Source organism: Lineus longissimus, chromosome 12, assembly GCF_910592395.1.
Source record: "Lineus longissimus chromosome 12, tnLinLong1.2, whole genome shotgun sequence".
Lineage (NCBI taxonomy): Eukaryota > Metazoa > Nemertea > Pilidiophora > Heteronemertea > Lineidae > Lineus > Lineus longissimus.
The window spans coordinates 14,773,142-14,796,571 of NC_088319.1; the positions used below are offsets into that span (position 1 = coordinate 14,773,142).

The window sequence follows — 23,430 nt, forward strand, 5'->3', positions numbered from 1 at the left end:
GAATCCATGTTTGTTTTGTGACCGCTGGCTTTTGCGGTTAGGTGACTTGGCGGCGACAACCACAACGTCGACCTTTGTACCTCGTGACAGTGACATCTACTTCTTTAACAACAAATATGACCAAAATAACGATCACACGAATGGGGACTACCACCCATATATGACGTGTGTCGGTTACCTAAACATTTGAAACAATATTTTAGGTTTTCACTCTCTGACTATCTTGTACAAGAACTTTGATTTAGAAAGGGTAGCAACGACCAATTGGCGAAGGGCAAAGCACACAGGCGATGTGGAGTCGGAACACGCATGGTTACCTTTAACAATGAGAGTGCAATGACTGCTCCCAATACGTAGCATGGATTTCAATTAGAGCTATAGCCTTATCCACGCTCGATCTTAAATTACACGAGAGGCAACAGGCAGCTAGGGAAAGGAAACCCCATGAGTACATCTGGCTGACAACGCGATACAGAGACGCCAGTCCGAGATCACAGCCAAAGATACCTAGTGTCAAATACTATCCATCACTCCAACGTGTACAAGTTCACTTTAACCATACATTTTCCTTGGTGAATTAAGAATGGGCTGGAATACAACTAATATCTGCTCAGACATTTGTAACATTGTTCCCTCCCTGAGGACGCAGCAACCGAGCAACAAGGCGACTAGATAAGACCCGACTTGCTCGATTGGATCCGGCAGATTTACAACCAAGATGAAACGATCGTCGGAAGAACTATACCGTGAGGAGACAAGCCCACCCCAGGCGATCTTGCGGGAAGGGCACGTTTCCGAGCCGGATGGAAGGAGGATTTGGTTTTTACTCGGTGAGGTATACTTTGGCGCCAATAATGATCCAAGTGAAGTTTAGACTATCGGACCAGGGTGTCGCGAGAATTTGTATTTCACCCGAATCACATTTTGGTGTCGGCCATATCCGTGATTTCATCAACATGCGTAGATCATGTTGGAACATCATGCCTTGCTTCCAAAGGAAGAGAACCATTGCCTGTACCAAAATGGTTGCATCAGATACCTTATCCGAGACAGTCCCAAATAGAATGAGGTTTACAATGTTTCACATCTTAACGTGCAATAATCTGACGACTTTCAATCTGGATCAGTGGTGGCATATCTATTCTAGTCGTTCATATTGTACGCCATATCGACCACTGAACTAATATCATAAGGATTACCGCCAAACAGACATTACGCGTAATTGTGGCCATTGTGGACGCCCTGTGCTCTGCGGTTTCGCCGGATCAAGATAGAATATGCAGCCTTGCTGATATTTCTCTTCGTTGCTATTATTGGATAGACATGACCGCGAAAAGGACAAGGAACGGCCACGAACTTTGATATTATGAAAATATTTTAGATGGTTATTTTGACCAAGGCATAGCCTTTCTGACGTGATTGATTACTATACATGTACTTCTCTTTGTACCTATTGGGAAGGACACTTGATACATCCGGGCATTTTGTTCGTTTGAGGACATAAAGAATAGGTGCCATTACCAGCAATGAAATGACATGTTACCTCCGATGTGCCTATTGCCACATGCAAACTCCTCAATATCCCTTGAGCAATGCCAAATAGCCACAAAGTATACAACACTCACAGAATCTTAAGCAACACAAGATACTCCAAAGCCACTCGGAATGAAAACAAGTTCGCCAGCACACGCACGTTCACCGAAGGAAACCTCTCAATTTTCTCCAAGACTGCTCAAATTATTACAAATTGTTGCATACGAGTACTCAGTAAACATCCTTCCCAAGTAGACTAAGCCACATGGTCGTTAAGTTTAATTTTATTCCGTCTGGAAGGGTCACAAACTCTTCAATCTCAATCTGAGCGTGAGAGAAGATTACCAACGGAATCGAAACGACAGAGATGAGGTTTCCAACTGTTCTGTCAATTTAAGATGACTTATTTGCTCCGCGCGTTGCATTTTAAAAATGTTGAGTTTATTTTATTCAAGGAAAGGTGAGACTGAGAAAGTGTACTATGTGATTTCGATCTTTGAGGTGGAGATTCGCCGACGTACATTTGCAGTATTATACTGCTAATGAAGTGTGAATAGAGATATTTGATTTGATATTGGTAATGATGGTGTCGGCGCTTCCGTCTTCTGTTTATATTTGCCGCCAACAAAAGCCGGCCCAACTTCCTACGTCAATTTCTCAGTTCGAGGCTACTGGCTTTTGCCATTATTCGCCATCTTGTGTGTCGGTACTTGTTTTTCTGTGCCTCTGCAGAAAAACTCCCCCTTTATCCTAGATACTACCGCCAATTTTACTATGTGCTGCTTTTTATTATTCGTAAATGTCCCGGTTACCCGGCACGATGTTATTAAAGCCGAAAACCAAGATCGAAGGATTTCTTCAGCAGTATACACTGTATTCCCAGCAAAGTCAGAATCACCTCGTATTGTACGCGGCTAACATGTCTCCCTTATCACCTTACATGTCCTTATGGCCATATAGCTGCTGAAGGCACCATTTCGCTTGTCGGACAAGACAAGTATTCCCCCAGTGCACACAGAGAGCATAGGCCATTTCCTTCATAACGGCCACTGGGCGGGAGACGACTGTCTCATAATAACTGATCAACTATGAAACCCAGTTGGGCAAACACAGCAATGCAAATAAGACCAATACTGACATGGAGTGGTTGAAAGGAGAGATGCGGTTGTCTGGGAACTGATCCTCCCCATTCATATGGTATAACGTGGATCAGCTTCCCCCCTGGTGTCGTATCCTGACGTCTAGACGTATGAATGCGACCATGACAACAGAGCCACAAGTCTAATCCATCTCAGAAGAGCTGTCACGACCCCTAAGTCGTTCACCTTACATATCGTCCTTAAAGCCATTTCGCCAAGGATGCCTTTTCCCCTTGTCGGACTAGACGTATTCTTTCAGTGCACAAATAGACCACAGGCTACTTCCTCAATAACGACCACTTAGCGGGAGACAGCCATAACCGATTGAGTATGAAACCCTGGAGACATTATTTTAACAAAGCAAGATATTAACCAAACGAGACGAATATAAAGGCCGATTTATAGAGAAGACATAGAGTTGTCTAGAAACCGCTCGTCCCCAATACAGGGGCAAGCTTCATTACAAAAAGATTGTTTGTGAATTGTCTCAACCGGTCTTTACTGCATCTTCTTAAACATTATCTGCTTCTGCGTGTTTATCTCCTCCCACCATTGCTGTCCGCTGTCCGCTAAGAACCAAACATGCCGCTCAGCCAACGGAAGTTATTTGTAGCCAAAGTCAACAGATATCTAGGAACATTATCCGGCTATTCTGCGCTTCAGACAATGCATCGAAACTTGATATCATTGCAACTAGCACCAGCAAACGCTGAATCAAGAGAAGTTAATTCCGGTGTATAACTGATATGACCATTCTTGAGTAAGGTTTCCATATCCTTATCAAGTATTTCATTACAGTTATGACAAAGGAGCTCCGTGGTCGAGATCAGAAAGTGATGGATATTCAGCTGGCTGGCTCTGATGTGGATGTTTTCGTCTTGAAGAGAGATATTGCTTTTCGTTGGTTTGTAGGCCTAATCAGTGTAATGGGATGCAATAGAATGCATGCAGGTCCCCATTTGTTAATACGTTGTCGCCAAGCCGGCCAAATCTCCGACTACACCCGGCCCCCGATTTTCAGGAGGCATGGCCATCCTCCGTATCTTAATGAAAAAAGTACATATTTCATGTAGACATTAAAGGCTTGTCTCAAGCTTAAAACCTTTATTTATAAGAGTGTATGATAGGGATGTCTATTACAATGTAGTTTACAAGGTGGAAACCATACCCATGGAGATATCATCATCTTTGGAATCCATGCCCGAAGAGATTTCATCTTTGGTGTAAGCAATGTTTTTACTGTTATCTGCCTCCTGGAAATTCATACCGAAATTACGGTTCATCTTGCAGAAAAACAGCAGCAGGTATCGATGGAAAGTAAACATTAGTTTAGCCAATATAGCATCTCCAAAATTCCAAATGAGATTGAATCCAACTAACGTGACAGCATGGCAAGTACATTGGTATACGGTATCCTTAGTACTAGAGTAACAGCATGGTGAAGTCAACTTAGCATGGACTCGTCTAAATATCTCTTCTAACTTGTACTATGGGTGTCTAGACTTTTCGATATAACCAACATCGACCCCAGGGATCTTAAGCCACACGGAGATGCATGAATAGATGCATTTTTTTCTTGTTATGGCGAGGCTGTGCACAAAAATACCAATATCATTAGTAATGTCTCAATGCTTATCATAGTTTGTCCTTTTTATCACTTTGTTTATTAATCATGTTAATGCTACTCTGACCGATATACAAGTTTATCTTATAAATAAATAAAGTGTGGGCATAGCAAGATGACTCATGTCCACTTCGCAATTACAGCCAATGGGCCACACTGAGCTATACAACAGAAGAAAAACACTACGAAGAAGCACGAATTTATACATCATCTCTAAGATTTGAAAAAGTTTTGCGAGAAGTCATATGAATTTGTAAATTCAACTCTCAGCTAATTAGCCTTTGGATCAAACGAACTATATCAGAGAGTTACTCATGTCTGCTACATGTCTGATAGTAATTCTGTACAGCAGGATAGACATACATCGAACACTGCTTTCTGAGTGTATTCCCGGTCACTGAACATGCATGCGTCACGATGACACGAATGTCAATATATCAGTAAACAGTAATGGGAGACCTGTTGCTTTATCGACACAATTCGCTCTATGCATTAGCATCGGCAGCCGCAGACAATGGCTAGGGCGAGATACGGGCAGTAGATACCAACCCTGGGGCCAGATGGTGCGAAGATATCGGCCACTCCCGCGCGACACATCGGCGACATTTTCATCGGAGGTCGCCCTGATAATCGACAGGAGAAACCTTTCAATGTTTTATGCTAACAGATTTGATTGCCCTCAGGCATGGGAATCATATTAAAGGGGTTAGCGTTAAAGGGTAGGATGGTTTTGTTTGGTAGCAAGTTCATACTTTTCTTGACTGCACAGTATTCTCGCCACTCTTTTTGTTTAAAGGCACCCACCTAGCCCCCCCCCCCAGGCCCTTTTTTCAGCAATTGAGCCTTTGCTCTCTCTTGGGCCCAAACTGACTCCCCGCCATTGGATCCATATACCGATATGCCCCACATAGACTGTTGGGAGTTGGATAGTCATGATCGGCAGGCTAGTGATGATCGTCGAGAATCTGGTTGGGGCGGTGTTGGTGGTGTTAGTATTGGTATAGTGTGTGTGCGTGTGTGTGTGTGGGTGGGTGGGGGGGGGGGGGGGGGGGGGGGTAACGATGGTGATACCTTTAGCATCAGCCAACTATCATTGTACCATTTATCTTTCCTGATGTTCATTCACCGGTGTACCAGTTCAGTGCACTAATACACTTACACAAACTGCTTGGGAAGCAAATAGGAAAATCAATGGGAAGATAATATTGAATTTTCTCGCTGAATTAACAATTTGTCTTCGCGTGAAATGGCATTCGCTCGCTTTAGGGGACATTGTCAGTTATGATGGAAGACACCGAGGATGTAGGTATACTGGTAAGTAATCTCTCTCTGACAGGGTAACAGTCTCCCATGCAGTTGACGTTCCGCTCTTTACTCAATGTTTCGATAGGAGATTCTGTGACTGATACAAGTGACGTGTATTCGAAGAACCCTGCACGATATTGAGTGCAGATTTGCTAGTCTATAGGGAAATATCTTTGTAATGAATAGGCGAAATGTTCGGGACAAAAACACATTGGATGGCGTTAAGAAAGATCACGAATTAATGTCATTATCCACGGAATATGTACTTTTTTCATTAATCTGACTGGCATCATCTCGAAATACGATTGTTGTTAACTTTGACATTTCTTCAACAAAGCGTGAAAATACTACAAAATGTCAAAGAGGCCTAATGATTTAAAATACTACGTGTTTGCCTTTTTCGTTTGCTATGGCAAAGAAGAAAGAAAATGGCCAGCCATCAATAAGGAAAGAGAACAATTTTATTTTTGGGTGGATCTTTGGTAGCTGGAGGGAGGCAGGGCAGTGTCAACCCCGAGCAGCCAATTTGAAGGCGGCCGGCGGCCTCCGGGATTTGTAATAGCATGATAAACCTACCGTTTGTTGAAGAATAGACCATGCAGACAAAGGATGAAGAAACGATGCAGACACTCGCCCTTCGCGGACCTTTGGCATTTTAGAAGGCCGTACACTTGTACGAGGCGAGGTGAGGCTGAAGAGAACCAAGTTCTGTCCTGACGCCTCGCGTAATGTTCGGGCGTGCGAATTTTACCCGACAAAGTAAGCGTGAACCTCAGACGGAGAAGAAACTGAAACAATAGGTTGTTATTTTCTTTAAATGAATTTTTGATTACTACACTAGAGACAGGACTGACATGAAATAGCAATTTCGGCTTTTTTTCTTCAAAATGACAGTAGAACTGGATTTAGCTAGATTGGCGGGGAACGTATCCCCGGGACAATAGCTCCGATTATTGTAACTGGATTGCCATAATGACAGTATTGATGATCACTCATCTTTCCAATTAAAAGTTAAGTCTCTGTCGAGAGATTCCAATACAAGTGCATTTAGTTGTAAGAACGAAGTTAGGAAAAACTCATATTACCACACTGCCAACAAGCAATCGATAATTTCCCTCAATAATTAACAAGTTGTCACGCGAACTACATTCTGTGTAAAAAGGCTTAAAGGAGGTTTTAAGTGGATAGCTGACACCAAGATGAAATCACACATCAGCTTTTTTTAAGTGTGGATATTCAAAGCTAGATCACCAAATTCGAAAGAAGTCGACCGTTTGTTGAAATTTTTTTTTTGAAACGATGACAAGCGATTTCACTTTGAAAACAATATAAGACTCAAACTTTAAGAGGAGAATAAACGCCGACTACATCTCCTCGAAACGGCAACTTATCTCGAAATTCAGGTCCAATATCAAGCTTTCTTCAAGATTAGATGATGGATAATATTGTTATAAGTTGAGATACACATTCAAAGCTTTCTAAATATAACTAACAACAAATGCGAAATCTGTCAACTTATCACCGAATGTTCTATATCACAATCTGACACCATGAAATTAAAACTGAACAAAGTCAAAACTTCTGAAGTGTGGAATGATTAATTTCCAATTAATTAAATCCTCATAGACTATCTCATCTATCATATGTGGTTGTGCAAATTGGCAACCCTTGAAGATGTTGTTGACGCCTTATTAAAACTAGCAACAATCGTCGAGTCGAGAAAATTAACAACCTGATGAGGCTGGTAGTAGTGAAGATTTGTGAAAGCTTGTAGGGCTGAGAGGGGTGTAGATTTCGGAAAGCTTACGGGCTGACTGCTGGTATAGATTTGGGAAAGCTGTAGGCAAAGCCGTAGATACTTGAAAGCTGGTGAGAAGGCAGTTTGTACCCTTAGCTGGTCGCCAACCAACCGGCCGCATCGGAACGAGCTACCCGCGGGGCTCCTACAGTCCGAACTTGGCGAACGCCTTAACCACTATACTTGGATCGCATTAGCTACTGGCAAGGATTCATTGCATACTTACTTATGTCATCAGCAACGCTATGTACCACAGGATACCAGTAATTCAACGCCAGTATTAACTGAACTGTTTGCGTGACAGCAATGCGAAACGATCTAGTTAGATTGCATCCTGGCCTGGACTGTCATGTTGATATCTACTTAAATCCCCTGTGACATCCATATCCATTTATGTCCGTTATATCATATATATTGTCATTTGTGCCAATAGGGAATTTGATGGAAAGGTCAATGAGTGACCTTGGTTAAGATTTTTCTATAGCTTGGATTATGTTGTTTCAGACGAACAGGTTGGAGGTCGACATGCCGTTGCTGCACGATATAGTTTATAAAAACACCCACTGCAGCATGCAGTAGCTCTCTACGGCGTGTATGAATAAACAAAAATTATACACTTTTAAAAGTGCCTTTTTCTCACGATTTCTCCTTTGCCATCATAGCTAGCCACGTCATCGCGAACAGTCGGCACAGCATGCAATTGGAGAAGACAAGTCTCTATAGTTCATTCTCGGGTTCATTCTAAAACAAACAGAATTCAGCTTACTCGAAATCGTGATGTTGCACAAGCGAACATAATACGGGATCAGACTGTTCTACCCTAATAAAGACAAACGCAGAATTCGACCATGATGCTGCCCTCCTATGATCCTATAAACCCAGCGCCAAATTAACCTTCCCCGGACAAGGTGAAGCAATTGAGACATCAAGAGCACGGCGGGACCAGATAATCGACACGTTCAATGAGAAAGATAGTGGCAATTGCCCAGATTGAGATTCTGACATTGTGCGAGGATTTTCGAAATGATAATAGGCCAGGATTATCTCGCGAGAAGATAATAGATCTCTCACGATATGATAATGTACCCGGGATTCTGAGATGTCCCAAAGCCGCGGCTGACGAGGACACCCCATGGAATTCGCTTCCGTGTTCGGTGCATAAGAGGACAGGACACAATAGCCTGGCATTCAGTGAAGCATGGTGGGATGCCCATAGCATCATGTCACAGGACGTGCGTTTTTTAATCCGCTGCCGGTGACAGCAACGTAAAAACAGCGGCATATGCCTTCCCAAAGCGCGCTTATAGCCGCGGGCGGGGTCTTCTGACAATCGGGACAAAGGTGACTCGCCGGATGAAAAAGTCTCAAAAAATATCCATCCAGACTCCTTTGATTCGAAACAAAGGAATTGTGCTTTGCTGTGCACGCTGTTACAACAACGCGATTATTAATTCTAATTTGGCCAGTTTATTAATGCCCTGGATAAGGTTACAACATTTTCCTATTGTTCCTCTGTTAAGTAGCCAATTATTAAGAAGATGGCACGGAGAGAATATCTTGTCGTGGGACAATGGGGTGGGATTACGTGCAACTGACAGGTTAACTCTTTGATTGCACGGTTGAATTCTGCAGGAATATCTAAAACCTGAATCTCAGGATGGCCTCCTTACTGAAACACTGAAGAAGGTTTTACAATGAGTATTTGGAACCTTCAGACACTCATCCGGAGCCTTGTTTATGGATGTTGTCTTTTGTAATGTCCTAGTCCACATAAAGCTCTCTTAAGGTTCTTACCATGCTTACAGTAACTTCTGAGGGTAATTCTTCAATAATTTCGTGAAATCTCTTCCAATAAGAACACCAGATTCTGAAAGTTAAGCCGTCTACCTCTCATCAGAAATGTTACTACAAGCTTCAAATTGCAGTTCATATCGAGTTTTCAACACGATCGCTTTCCTTTCAAACATGTTTTTCGCTTCAAATTCTCGACCTCACATCCAGGTAAATAGTAGAGACTAAAGAAAGTCCTGCACGGGCATATCTACTAGGAGCGAGGATATAATCTTGTGCTTGACTTGACTTCAACATGTTCCCCACATCAAAGTTAAGACCGGAGACCGATTGCCAAGCACAACTTCTTTGCCGGAAATCTGTAGTTGAGACAATCGCAGCAAGTTAACTTTACAGTCTTAAATCTTTGAGATAAAGATTCTTTTCAAATTTGAATTCATTGCTTTAACTTTAGTTAATTGATAAAGCTAAAGTCAACCGAGACAAACTGGTCAGTGTATTCTCTGACCTTCCTCAAGTAACCCTCATGAAACTGCTACTACAGATCATGATTGCAATATTCTGGCATAACAAAATCCGCCAAACCCATCATTACTCTTCAAATGAATGATTTCTAAATATAAATCCCACCTGGCGGCTTACCTGAGATCAAACAGCAATAATAGATTCCCATTTCCCCAAATACTAGTTTGTTCCATGAACTGAAGTACGCATATCCGGAAACCCCGAAATAAACTTTTTGAAGGACGTATCTATGGCAAGCCAAAGCGGAATTTATTCAAGACTTTAGAATTACCATTCAAGAAGTTAAATATAAGTTCAAGAAGGAAATATATGTTCAAGACTAAAATATGTTCAACCTTGAATAAAATATGTTCAACCTTGAATAAAATATGTCCAACCTTGAACAAAATATATTCAACCTTGAACAAAATATACTCAAGACTCACGTGACCATATTCAAGACGCACGTGACCACAAAATTGATGACGTAGTTGCTCATGTTTTGATGCTTTACGGACTTTCCCGAACCCGCGTCCAGACTTTCCCGAACCCATGGTACTTGTGTTGCGTTTCGGAGCTCGAATTGTTCGCACGAAGGTTTTGACACATGGTTGTACACGTACCGAGCCGCCTACACCGATCAGGGTTCGCCAGTCTACCTCTCTGGCTGGGCACCACCTCCACAGCTAGGAACCTCTCTGACCAGGCACCACGGATGCGCATGCTCCGTTTGGATCTATTCCGTTTCCGTTTTGATCACTTCCGGTAACGCAGGCGCATTGAAGTTAAGGAAAATATGGTGGTGCCTGGCTGTGGAGGTAACCTGCTCTCGACCATTTCAAGAGAAAAGACTATGAAATGTTCTGTTATTAACACAGTTTACCCAATATTGAACAGACTCAAAGTTTTATTTGTTCAAGTAATCAAATGTATAAGGCCAGGGACACATACAATGCTTTTTTCACTTGGTGGTGCCTGGCTGTGGAGGTAACCTGCTCTCTACCATTTCAAGAGAAATGACTATATTATTGTTCGATTATTAAGGCAGTTTGCCCAATATTGAACAGATTCAAAGTTTTATTTATCAAAGTTATCAATTGTATAAGGCCAGGGAAACATACACTGCTTTTTTCACTTGGTGGTGCCTGGCTGTGGAGGTAACCTGCTCACGACCATTTCAAGTGAAATGACTGTGAAATGTTCTGTAATTAACACAGTTTGCCCAATATTGAACAGATTCAAAGTTTTATTTATCCAAGTATTCAATTGTATAAGGCCAGGGACACATAGACTGCTGTTTTCACTTGGTGGTGCCTGGCTGTGGAGGTAACCTGCTCTCGACCATTTCAAGTGAAATGACTATGAAATGTTCTGTAATTAACACAGTTTGCCCAATATTGAACAGATTGGGTTATTGATCAGTTTGGAAGAAACTTCTTTGAAATATTTAATATTGGGTGGATTGTGGTAATAACTTTATAGTCATTTTACTTAAAAAAGTCAAGAGTGGTATTCATTGATTGTAGTCACAGTGTAAAATGTTCAATTCTCATCAGGAGGTTTTTTATTAATAGATATGCGAATGTGTCCACTGAACAAAATTGTTGTAATTCAAATGATGTCTATTGATTGATTAATAAATACATCTTTAAAACTAAATCGTGTGGTCATTTCATTACTTGGACCAGAGTCTTTTGTATAGAAAGACTCTGCTTGGACCCTCAGCCTGGAAATTCTTCTTCTTTGTGTTCATTTCCATCTAACAGACTCTCCAGACTTACTAGTAATCAGAAGCGGAGTTGGTGTTCGTCAGCCGGTCAAGTCTCCCTCCTCAACGCTGCAAGCGTTGGGCATCTTCCCAGGATGTGCTCGACAGTCATTGGCTCGATCTGGGGGGTGTCGCTATCTCCTTACTCCTAGACAGAAGCCTGGAACAAGCTGGACATCGGGCAGCAAACCCAATATTAATGTGCTCAGAACACTTCTCAAGTAATTAGTGTTTCAGAGTGATCTATAGCCTATACCTAATACAATAGTGATTATTTCGGGCAGGGCTTAGAGGAGGCTTAGAGTAACGAGACTAGTATATAGCAGGCCCGGGAAAGCAGGGGCGTAGGTAGCAGAGGGGGGGGGGGCAAATGCCCCCTCCCCCCGAGGTCACCAAAATATGTGTTTTTGGCCAAAAGATTTCATAAAGGGTCATTTTGTCCCCCAGAGAGCCTTTTGCCCCCCCCCCCCCCGCCAGACCAAAAAGCTAGCTACGCCCCTGGCCCTGTAGGTGTATAGTATAATTTACTCTAAGTAAGGGCAGGGCAATAAGGAAAGGTGCTATGCTGCATGTAGGCCCTATTATATTCTATAACAAAGAAACCCAACATATGATTTAAAGGTGCCGGTGTAATAGAATCAGATGCCCCCTGATATTAAATGCCCTCAACAATAGAACACCGGCACCATTCAATAGGACTCTAAAGAGGCCAAGACCCTTCATCCGAAGAAGAACAATACAGGCGGGCATCAGGAAAGGGAGGGCATTTGATTCTATCACAGCGGAACAATATATCTCCCTTTTCCCACAAGAACTAATATTCCTCACAAAGGAATTCTAGACTGGACTTAGATTCATGGGGACCAGCATTTCTTTTACACCCGCACGCGGAGCATGAGCTGAGCTGCTGCTGCACGCCAACATATCAACCAACAGCACCGCCATTTCTTCAAACGGTTGGAAGTGATACTACCAGTCACGTGTGGTTCCTGGTCAGAGAGGTTCCTAGCTGTGGAGGTGGTGCCCAGCCAGAGAGGTAGGCTGGCGGAGGGTGTTGCCTGCACCTGACATGTACTGTAATCCTACACATCATGACATGGATGCCGAGTGAATGTCAGAGTCGATACATGTTTCACAGACATATCAGGCAAATTATAGGTTCAAAATGCGCAATGCCTCTCACCTTTCATACCACTGTATCGGATTCTCGTTGTCTTTTGACATGTTTGAGTGTTTAGGCTATACAGGCAATCAATCACGTCGTGAAACAGAATGCATCAGAAGTACCACAGATTCTACGCTCTACGTCATCAATTTTGTGGTCACGTGCGTCTTGAATATGGTCACGTGAGTCTTGAATATGGTCACGTGAGTCTTGAATATATTTTGTTCAAGGTTGAATATATTTTGTTCAAGGTTGGACATATTTTATTCAAGGTTGAACATATTTTATTCAAGGTTGAACATATTTTATTTAAGGTTGAAAACATTTGATTCAAGGTTGAACATATTTTAGTCTTGAACATATATTTCCTTCTTGAACTTATATTTAACTTCTTGAATGGTTATTCTAAAGTCTTGAATAAATTCCGCTTTGGCTTGCCATACGTATCAGTTATCAAAGCACGTCAGCGATATCAAAGACCTGACAGTTCGCTTAGGGTTATTGTCATTCAGAACGTATTAGAAAAGTTATCAAAGATACATTCTTTGCTCCTCTTGTGGACATTTTCATATAGGTCGCAATATGACCTTTACCTTTAAGGCCCTGTACATACCTCAACCTTACTACTCTTCCCTTCGGTCAATGTCATGGTCACTCAAAGGAAAACATGGGCAGTGGGCAAGTGTGACAATTTCGATTGGGTTGTGCACTCATTGTTTCAGAGTCATCTAAGATGTAAACCTTTCTTTGGTGTAGCCTACCGATAATTTCTTCAACTCCAGGTCGCTGGGACCCGGTGCGCAGCAGTGCCGAGAGCCTTTGCCTCCTGTGTCCACTCCACTGACCGGAATGTGATCTCCAATAAATTAAAGGTTGGTATCAAGATAATTTCCAATACCATCACTAAATTAGATACCCTCCTTCAGTTAGATACTAGCTTTGACAACAAAATCAGATCTTGCAACAGGCTATTTTAGTCCTTTTTGGGTCAATAGCCCTTTAATCGCATTTACAACCCCTAACAGTATCATCAGTGAATATGAGTCGATGTCTTACTCAAAGAGGACCCCATCCCATCAATATATCAGGCCGCCATCTTTGTCATCGAAGGTTTGTCAACAAACGAGAATAATTCATCGGAGCGCTCCCCGTAAAGGTTGCTATGAGGTTGCTTTGTAAACACTCTAAGCTACCCATGGCTTTCTTCTAATCACCACTGTGCCATCAGCAGGACACCTTATGAAATTTTAATTACTTACATACGGAAATAGATCCTACTTGTCAATGTTGAAAGCGTTGTTCCGCCTCGTCTCGGCTTTAATCTTGTGATTGGCTCTAAATTTACCTATCATCAGACATTTAAGATAGATCACAAGCCCCATAGCTACATGTTTGGTCCAGGGGAGAGGAGGGGAGGGAGAAATATACCTCTTTTGGAAGTTTGCAGGCCTAAAACTGCATTGGAAATAGCTGATTTTGTGATAAATTCACCACCAAGTGGAAGATAATAATACCATTTGATCTTCTTCGAGAGGTGGCTCTACAAAAAAGCACCACCATCTATCGCTTTTAGTTACGCTTCCACCTAGTAAATCCCCGTGTTTTTTGCGCATCCACCTTTGAATTGCCGTGCTTCAATATACCCTTGTGTGAAAACCCCGTGTCTATTGGCCCCATCGAGCTCGATGGGACTAATTTAAACACGGGTTTGACACGCGGTTTTCTAATAGGTGGAAACGCAAGAAACACGGCAATCTGTAGTTCCTTAGCACGGCAACATATGGCGCGTTCGATTTATGTAATTGCTGTCCCTACAGCGCATGCGTGATACACACTTTCTAACCTCCAACAGTTACAAAACACAGGAGACCGAGGTACTAACTGAAGGGGCACCTGTCGCCGAATCGACTAACAATATCTTATGCTGATTTTATAGGTGGAAGCGCTCGCCGGGTTTTTCTTTAACTCTTCACATACCTAGTGGACAAGGCGAACAAACCGTCAACATCAATCAAGATCGAAGTCACTAGCCTTCACTCTCTCAGAATAATCACTTTGAATAAACATTCTGCTGGAATGCAATGTATTCCAATTTTGAACACATTACTGAGTAGCCCCAGTGCAAATAGTTATTACCAAGTTAGCTTCGAGCGGAGACAAATTGTTCTTATCTTGGCGAACAGTGTTTATCGAATGAATTTATGACAGAAATAAGCCGAGTTGAATCTCTTAGCTGCGGATGGCGACTATCGAAACGAATTCAGCTATGCATGACTATAATTTATTGCTGGCATTTTATACACAAAAATTACTCCCTTCCAAAATGATTGTTTTCTTTTTGACACACCAGGGCCACTGGGTGATCCACTGATATGGGTCAAACGACAGTTAAATCGTCGAGGATAACTCAATTATAATCTTATCAATTTAGTTTTTGTTTAAATATAAAAACATGTCGTGGTTTATTTGAAGAGGTCAAAGCTTGGGAACACCGCTGAGCACAGAACACCTGCTACAGGTTCAATTCCTTCCGTTCTTTCTGATTAAAGAAAGTTATATCAGATTTTTCTCATCTTCAACAATAGTTTTTCTAAAGTTCCTTTGCTTAAACACCACGTCAATTTCCTATGAGTGTCACGCAATATTTCATAATCAGGATCAATTGATTTTCCATAAACATCTCAATACACGCAACTTCCGTTTTTAATTGAAAAGGATTTGGTTTGTTTACATTCCATTTGAAAGAAAAAGGAAATTATGCCTTTTTGTTCATTTCCTTTTTATTGCCATTATACCACGGACTGGTGTAAAGAGACCAGCAGTTTATGAAAATAACCAGCTTTACAAGAAGTTACATGTAAAGCTGGCTGCAAATCCCTTCAAAAGGACCCCCTCAACAATAATACAAGGCGGGCGGTGAAGAAAAAACCGTAGATGACATTTCCTTCACCTACAGAAAAGTAATAAGTGCCTTTATTTACCTTTTTAACTCCTGGTTAGCATCCTCACAAATATCATCCTGTAATTATAGAAATGTAAGAACAAATAAGTAAGGAATTAAGTTCACGAGGGTAGAGCAAGTTGCAAACAGTGGACAGAAAAGCTATCCTTTTATCGCAGCAACAATTACACAGGGTGCTGCCAGAAAAAAATATTCTGTTTTAGAGGAGCTAAGAGTAACCAGCACATTGCTGGCTATTCTAACATTGGAGTTTGTCAGATGTGAAGTCGTTCCGTAATTCCTTGGTGTCCTTAAAGTTTTAGTAACAAGCCGAAGAAAACAATGAATATGAGGACGTCCCAGCTGTTGGAATTACACTCCAGTTGCCAGATCTAGGAATATGAAATTTCAATATATTGGACAAACTTAGTTATGTCAATACTTTCAAACGTTTCTTATATCACCTTGGAACGAAAACATCGCTTACTGCTGTTACACTTACAGCTCAAAAGTGCATTCATTTGATGATACATGTACCAAGACAATGATCATTGCATACTGGCTCGATATGAATAATGAAAACCCCGCTGCCCTCTTGTTGTAGTTTGCATGATATCCTTTGTGTGAACCTGAAGGATGGTGGATAAACCTCAGGACAATGCAAGTAATTAGTTTGGAGACAAGATGATGCTTTGTCAATCGATTCATTCGGAAATTAGACAACTGAAGAGCTGTTACATTAACTGCACATATCCCTGTGCTCTTGATATCGCTGTTCTGGTTGTTAAACGTTCCGGGGATTGATGATCTCGGGCCGCCAATACAAATCTTAGTTTTCTCACTAAGCTGTCTGTGTAACTGTTTGCATCCTGTATGAACTATACATAGTCTGTTGAACACATGGACTGTAGCCACCTTTATCGATCCACACTCAACAGACTCATATAAACACAAGTTTTTTTAAATAATAGATTCTGAGCTGCAGGTATCTCTTCGACAAGACAAAGAACGCTATCATTAATTGGTATAAAAGCATCTGAGGGTGTGGTAATAGTGTTGTTATTAACCCTTGCTGGGCATAGAAGTAAGTTCTCCTTACACAAAATGTACATACAACCCATTGCTCGGTAAATTCTCATCGAACAAATCTTTCTTCAATTAGAACACCACACCAAGAACGTGATGTTCATGAAACAAAAGTGCATGATCTAGCATCGATGCCTTCTGCAGCACCTCTTGAGGATGTAAAAGGAGTGTTCCTGAAGTTGTTGAAATTGATGTGTTTTAACATAGAGGTACTTCTTTAAAAATTCATACAGAAATGCTTGATTAGCCCAAAAAAATCGAAATTAGAGGAGCGTATCATTTTTTACAAGTGCTGCCATTTTGGATATAATCTTCCAACACAGCTGAAAAAAACTTAAAATCTGATATTTGTTTTCATGGAGAAAACTCTTTACATACCAGTTGACTCACTGCTACAAGTCGATGACAAAAACAAACAAAGCAACCGGCTCATCAACTTTTATCGGAGAATGCCAAGTCATATTTCTTTGTGTACAAGTGATATCACATTGGATGATTCACATTAAGCAAACATGTTGTTTTTCCTGTTTATAAAGCTCCATTGACTTTTTACTGGTTATGATGCTTCAGTTATGACATGTAGTGACACTTGAGTGGCGAAATAACCTTCTTTTGTGTCAGAAAGTGTATCTTTTCACAAACACACAGGTGAATTTCAAAGGCATTTTTGCTGAGAGTCATTGAGCTTGTTTCCTGAAATAATGTAAGTCTCAAGTTTCACCATCTCTCATTCAGCTTTATGATCCAAGTTTCGATTTGGTAACATTGCTTGGTAATAATATTAGGGATTTGATCAACTTATATTTGATTTAAGACACTTTTAATCCAATGCAAATCAGAGGAACAAAGACACGAAACCTTTGTCTTCAGCGAACAATGCGATTCATTTGATTTCATTGTCCTGCAAACCATGCAAACCGAAACTTTAATTCAATTGTGTCGATTCTAATTCAGTCGAGAGGGTAATTTGATCAGCCGAGTTTTTTCAAATCGATGTTTCTTGCATTGCTCGCGTATTGGCACAGCCCGTGATTGTTTTCCATCGATATTTGAGAATCATGCGTTTATCTTTTAACTATAGGATTATTTAAGCATGAACTACAGGTATTGCATTTTTATTAGATTTAAAAACTAAGACTACACCAAGACATCCTTCATAGGGTTAGAATGTGTCTCAGTTTCACATGGTGAATACCTGATCATTTTCATAAAGGGATTGCATGAAATCAGAACACCAGATCTATGTACATATGTGTAGCAATCGGTTAAGCGAAACTGCACTTCCCATCAGTCGTCTATGGATGGTCAAGCATGCTACAAGCAACGAATTTCCCATTACACGACGGTTTTGTCTGAGGTGGCAGCCTGATCTATCCCCAGAGTGTGATAATGCCATCAATAAGGCCTTCCTTTAAGGTTTCCTCTATTTTCGATGCTAATGTTCTCAAAGGCAAACAGTGTTGCTCTGCATTAAATGAGTAAGTTAGTCGATGTCTAGGTTGGAGCCTGTTGGGGTTTAGTGATGTCTGCCGTAATGGCTTTTGACAAATAAATGTATGAGGTGTTAGTAGATTTGTCTCTTGCGTGTTTGTAATTGGTTATGGATGCTTGCCACAAAGAGTGCATGGTTCAACTCTACTAACGTATGATAGGGGCAACATTTTGCCTAAGGTACTGATGTTCTCTATGTGTAAGCTATGACTGAAAGGTGACTTGGCGAAATTCTAGTCATCGATCCCCACCCACCCACCACCCCAAGGCAGGGCTGCAACACCGAGCGGCAAAATGAGAGGGGTATCTGATGTTTCATATAGAAACATAAACTCCATGATAAAGTTATTCATTTAATTGAGTTATATATTCATGATAGTTCTGATGATAAATAAAGATAATTACCAAATTAAGTTATTCGTTTCATCGAGTTATATATTTATGATAGATGTGACATCAGTCTTTATTTTCGCCAGACATTATGACGAAATGAAGCAAGCGTACCTCGATAATGTAGTGACAACATCGATGATTGTTTGCAAGTGCTGCATCCCAATTCTTTTTCGTCATGAAACTTCGACAAAAGCTGAAGGAATTACGCAACTTTTCATTCAACATGTTCAGTGTAGCCTTGAGACCTTGGTAATGTTTATCATGACATGGTGTGAATCCTACTCGGCAGGCTGACTCAGCCTGCTCCCATGATGTGTCTGACGCCGTTCATCATTCTAAAATTCGCCGCTTTTTTTCACAATCTGACACTGATGGAATTTCAGCGAACGACATGCAACAGAGTCAGCGATGGGTGGAGATCGGTAGACTCAGATCAGCCATGGGTGGAGACCGGCCGACCTTGCGACGGTTGAAACCGGCGTGCGGAGTGCCGAGTGTTGGCCTGAAGTCCAGGATGTTGCAAATGGTACTGCACCACGGCGTGTAAGGTAAGAAGAGAAGGATTTCGATGGGCTAATGGCTAATGTATAGTAAGTAACTTCTTGGCACCTGCCAAAGCTGTTTCACCACTGCCAAGTAGGCTGACTCAGGCTGTTGATTGGAACTAACGTGCCCAGCAAAGCTGCTTTACCACTGTCAACTGGGCTTTGGCCAACAACTGATTGGAACTAAAGCGCCCGGCAAGCTAGAGGTTTTTGTTGCAGCCATGATTTCACTGTGAGCTTCACCAACAACTGGTCGATCGAAGAGCATAATTGGCTCATGGATCGATGCATGATTAACTTAACTTTTTTTCCTAAATAATGAAGCGCCGCTCTGACTTAAATTGATATCTGACTCAATTACCATGATTATTCAGATTGGAAAACGTGAATGGCTATAGCAACTGCGCTTTTATACTTGAGAGTAACTCCGGCCTGCGATTCTTGCACAGTACATAGGCTCCAAAGGAATTACCCGTCTATATCTCAAAGGGCTATCTCGGATGTTACAACCTTTTAAGCTACATAACACGTCATCTTTCGGACTTCAAGGGTATAGAGGAGACGCATTAGCGGACATATCTCATATCTATTAACCAAGGACTGATTTGATACTGGAAGTGGTCCGACTGCTCTTAAGCTTTCTGCTGTTTTGAAAAAGCTTTGAGGGTTTTGGGTTCACGGGTCCTTATGTGTGTGTGTTTTGTGTTAAAGAATCTTATTGGCAGTTGTATCTATCAGTCAATATCAGGCACGGAAACAAATAAGGGGCACAAAGCTATACATATCGGCCTCGAAATGCAAAGGAATAGATTCTTGGTCGGAGATCGGAGGGAACTGAAATTTTCACACTCTTAGTAGTTCTTAGAAATAAAGGTTTTGAGGTTTTGAAAAAGAATAAGGGTTTTCTGCTAACATAACTACATGTATATATGGACCAAATGAAGGTTATTCAAAAAAGAAGTTTTTAAAAAGTTCAAAAACGTTTAATTTAAGAGTACAATTGGTGTGCTTGGTGTGCAATTCGTCGGCGTGAAGCCACCAGGTTACTCAACTTTAACATCAAACATGGTTATCAAAATGAGAAGAAGAAATATGCGCTAGCCGGGAATCGAACTCGGATCTAAAGCATGGAAGGCATCGATGCTAACGTTTACACCACCAGCGCCTCGGTGCAGAGGCCAGGGGTAAAACTAGATTTTACGGAATTCTTTTACGATTCCTTCATACCAGGAACAGGCGAACAACGAGAACTGCATCAACGGCACATAAAAATCCCTTCAAATAGCGTGACTTCCTCCGTTTCGTCAGAACCTCATTCCTTCTTTCCGAATCCACTGAGAGCAGAACCCAATCTGATATTTCCTCCTGACCCCGATCTGAGCGAAACCGATATCCGTTAGTGATCTAGAACTAATCATATCAAACCAAACAATAGGTTATTGTCAATCTCTTTCAGATTACTCCAATTTCTCCTCAAGAGTTTCATGTCAAAACTTTATGAGTCACGAACTATTGATGTTTGACTCCACTTTTTGAAATTTCATCTAAAACCAGAAATTTAAACCCACGACCGAGAGGCAGCCTCGAGCATTTTAGAGATACCAGGTCGAAATTCAACGCTGATCAGACAAGAAGTTTTCATGACCGATTCAATGCATTCATTCAGTATTATACACAATTGACACTATTGCCGCTGGGCGTGTCACTTCTTGGCGCCGGGTCGCATTTTCCATCCACCCATTGCGTGAATCACGGGGGTCAAATGCCATCACGCGCAAGTAACATTGACAGCACACGACAATTCGAAACAAAACCAGCAATTTATTCACACAATTTAGCAAGTCAAGTGTATCATATTCTTGCATGAATAAAAATATAGAATGTAGAAAAGTTGATAATTTTAAATGCGAATGAGCTTCAAGCCTTATTGTATTTATATCTGAATAAAAGGAAAAAATCGCGTCAGACTAAATCCACGTCATCATCCCGTTTTTAGAGATGTATTAAAAAATGCATTTGTGCTTACTTTATCAGAAAATCCTGGCATAATGTTGGTGTAGAGAAAATACACTTCCAGTCGGGTTCAATACACCTAACTGCAAAATGCAATGACGCCATAGTAGCCCTGACGAGGAGTTGTTTTTAGCCGAATGCTCCGATTTACGGCAAAAATGGCATCCTTCACCGTGTCGCAGTAAAACCTACGGTGGCTGGGAAAGGACATCACATGGTTTTTTGAAAAAAAAAATGTTTCAGGAAATTACTCGATCGATGGACTTATTATCTTGACCGCTCGAGATGAATAACTCGATCACCCGAGAAAATATCTCGATCGCCTGAGTTATTTATCTCGAGCGATCGAGATAATAAGTCCATCGATCGAGATATTTCCTGTAAAAAATGTTCATGTTGAAAATAATCACATATCATGTGATGTCCTTTCCCAGCCACCGTAAAAACCGGATCTCGCATTCTACGCCAAGTAGAGAACGAACAATCAGAAGCGCCGGAAATGCAATATTTGTACAAACTTCAGCACTCTCACAGCGGTGAATGTCATGACATATAAGCCAGTGACAGGTGAAGATCATTACGCACTTGGCAAGCTAATATGTATTCTCATCATTCATGATGAAAAAAAGAATGTTGCCAGAGCTGCTTCATGATGGTACTTCATATAATTTCATTCATACTCTTATTATCTGCATTTTCCTATTTGTATATAGTATACATAAGCCAGGACTGACGCTTATAGCTGAAGTTCAGCTACAATCTTCTTTTTTTTCCTTCTTTTTCGTTGTCTCTTAGATGGTCAGTCCCGTCCTGGATGTACGCCGTCGTCTACCTCAGCTTGTCCTGGTCAGCGTACTGGTGACATTAAAACTGGTCCTTGATGGAGGTTCCCGATGGCAAGATCCCTCTCTTCGGGCTGCTAGGTCAGGGCACTTAGACAGTATGTGGCTGACAGTCAGCTACAATCTATACGCTACAAACCATATAGCTATAATCTATATGTGGTACTTCGTCCCTACTTCAACGCATGTTTTTACCTATGGTTTCTCCTTTTGTGTCTGGAACGCCAAGATGAGAAACAAAGAAGTGATGGCAATATTGGTATAAAACTATGTAGAAGGGTTTGTTGAAGTTACTGGCTCGTGAAATGAACATGACTTTATTTGCGACGAGAGGTGATACTCTCGTTTGAGTGGGGAGGCACCCAAAGGGCCGCCGTACCATGCTTACAACAAAAGAATAGTAGTATTGTATGCCTGTCCAGCCCATTTTGCACTCAGTGACCCCTGATGACGTCATCGCTCTGAGGGTGCACTCTTATCCCTTATGACGTAATCACTCTTATCCCTTATGACGTAATCGATGACGCAACCCAAAGTGGAATTCCCCAACCCCGTGACGTCATCAATGACCTCACGCCTTCGAGGCATGCCTGGACATGATTTGAATAGCGCTATTGAGAAAGGTGCATTGTTTAACCGAGTGATGATGACATCACCGTGGATGTGTTTGGGCATGTAAATGGCCCCCGCCTAAATCATGGGTTATACCTTTTAATAATTTTAAACAGTGGACCATTTATTGCATTACACTTTAAAAAGCTTAACAATAGAATATGTACTCGACCAACTCTGATGTTAGCCTGGCAACAGCGCTATCACGCTTATGGAGTGATTAAATGTTATAACATTATCTAAGATTTCCTGAGTAATTTTCTGGATATGATGTGTAATATGATGTAACGTGTTTAAACATGTTCGCAGACGCCGCTATTACCGCGCGAATTTCGAAAAAACAATTCACATCGTCATTCATTTGAGCAGATGTTGTCGAATGTTGTCATGTGTATACAGGGCAAAATTTTCGATAACATCGCACCTGGACAACATGTTGGCCAACATGTTTCCCAAAATGTTGTCAGTGTGTACAGAGCTTAAGTTTCTGGATATGATGTGCAATATGCTGTAACGTGTTTAAACATGTTCGCAGATGCCGCTATTACCGCGCGAATTTGGAAAAAATTCATTTTCACATCGTCATTCATTTAAGCAGGATCTCTGTGTTTGTGTGTGCGAATAATTTGTATCAAATTTCCCCTTTCTACAATTCATAATTCCCGAATTTCACGGAGTATTTCAACAACCCAAGTTTCAAGAATGGAAGGTAGGTGTTTGAATCTTAAAATTATAAATATCTTCTAACCAGTCCCATTATCAGGTGGCCCCTCTGTTTCTTATATTTTTCATTTTATATTCTGCCGCCAATTTCTCGATTTTATTCAAATCCGATCATCCATTAACAGTTTCATACTTAGCGAAGTACATGTTCAAATGC

The 23,430-nt window shown here is 41.3% G+C and overlaps 1 protein-coding gene across 4 annotated transcripts in view; it reads right to left on the reverse strand.

The window, feature by feature from the left end:
- Positions 1–23,430, reverse strand: part of LOC135497372 (leucine-rich repeat-containing protein 4-like) — a 93,926-nt gene that overhangs the window by 15,182 nt on the left and 55,314 nt on the right. For all 4 annotated transcript variants that reach the window (XM_064787217.1, XM_064787216.1, XM_064787219.1 and 1 more), the window contains exon 2: positions 15,609–15,646. The gene's annotated coding sequence lies outside the window, so the exon portion shown is untranslated. The remainder of the gene's footprint in view (positions 1–15,608; positions 15,647–23,430) is intronic.